This window comes from Phacochoerus africanus, chromosome 2 (genome assembly GCF_016906955.1).
Source record: "Phacochoerus africanus isolate WHEZ1 chromosome 2, ROS_Pafr_v1, whole genome shotgun sequence".
NCBI lineage: Eukaryota > Metazoa > Chordata > Mammalia > Artiodactyla > Suidae > Phacochoerus > Phacochoerus africanus.
Genome location: NC_062545.1, coordinates 186,130,484 through 186,132,364, shown reverse-complemented (window position 1 = coordinate 186,132,364; position 1,881 = coordinate 186,130,484).

The following is a 1,881-nucleotide window of genomic DNA, read 5'->3' as shown; positions in this document are numbered from 1 at the left end:
CACTTGCCTAGCGCTCTGGTAGACTAGATACAGAGGTAGCCTCTCAGGCTGCGGGAGTCGGTGTGCCAATCACGAGGTCGCCTTCTTGCCCTACCCCTCCCACTCTCGTCCCGAGTTATTGGCTTCGCAAAGGGGCGGGGCGAGCTTGGACGCGGCCCCGACTCGTCCCGCCCCCGGCTCAAATTCCCTGAACCCAGAGAGCGTCTTTGACAACGTCTTAGAGGTCCACGTTTTTCTGCGGCAAATTCTGAATTGCTTTTGGTGCCAACTGCGTTCAGGACTCAGGTAAGATGCCAGAGAGAGGAGACACAGTCCGAAATCCACGCCACAAAGTCTAAATCCTGTAATCCTACATATTAGATCTGTGGCAGACCTGGAAGGAAGGAGAGGGCCGGCATCTGGAGTTCTATAAAATAAAATAACCGCACACCTACTCTGTTTTTGTTACAAAACTTATGAATATGCTCTGTACGAAAAACCAAAACGAGTCTCACAAGCATTTTATAGGAGTCCTCTCAGCTTTTAGTGCTAGAGGAAAATTGGGTGTCAAGATTCTCAAATAAGTCAACCACCCTCCCATACCCACTTCTTTTTTTTCTTCCCTATATACCCCTCAAATTAGAATTAGATATCTGAACGTTTTTTGTATTAATTTTCACTTTGATAATTTTCTTTTCTTCCCCCCCCCCTTTTTTTTTTTTTTTTTGGTCTGTCTTTTTGCGTTTTCTAGGGCCGCTTCCAGGGGCATATGGAGGTTCCCAGGCTAGGGGTCAAATCGCAGCTGTAGCCCTCGGCCTACACCAGAGCCACAGCAACGTGGGATCCGAGCTGCGTCTGCATCCTACACCACAGCTCACGGCAATGCCAGATCCTTAACCCACTGAGCAAGGGCAGGGACCAAACCCGCAACCTCATGGTTCCTAGTCAGATTCGTTAACCACTGCACCACAATGATGGGAACTCCAATTTTCTTAATTTTTAATTTTTTTTTTTTAAAGGTTAGAACGGCGCCTGTGGCATATGGAAGCTCCCAGGCTAGAAGTCAAATTGGAGTTGCAACTGCTGGCCTATGCCACAGCAACACCAGATCTGAGCTGCATCCTCGACCCACACAGCAGCTCGCCACAACTCCAGATCCTTAACCCACTGAGCAAGGCCAGGAATCAACTCACATCCTCAAGAACACTTTGTAGGGTTCTTGACCTACTGAACCACAATGGGAACTCCCTCACTTTGATAATTTTGAATATGTATTGTGTGTCTGTATGTGCATTGTATATGTAAATACAGTTGACCCTTGAACAATGCAGGTTTGAACTACACAGGGTCCACTTTATGGGTGGATTTTTTTTCTATAGTGAATACTGTAGTACTACACTCCAGTTGGTTGAATCCGTGGTTGTGGAGGTACCACAGATACCAAATAAAGTTATACCTGGATTACCCCCACTTTGTTCAAGAGTGACACCTCTTTCTCCCCGCCCCATAGACATAGAATTTTTTTAACCAAGCAGTTTTTAAATACCAGAAAGAAGCAGAATGCCCACCGCTCCTCTCCACGCCTTCCAATCAGTCAACTCCATCAGAGACTCCCTGGAAATCTCTCACAATGCTTCCACTGACATCTTCTTGACTTGCCTGTAGTTGCAAGGCCACACCCAGCTACCACAGAGTCAGGGAAATGCAGTCTTTTATTCTGAGCAGCAGGGCCCTGCTACAGATCAGAGTTTTGTTACCAAGGAAGAAAGAGAGAAAGGACCTAGGGGTAGATAATTACTAGTCTCTCCACACTCCCCAATCACCAGTAAAATTACTGATGGAGGAAGGTGAGCTTCACCTATACTTTCATGAGTGATCATGATGTATTACATATTCTCTGGG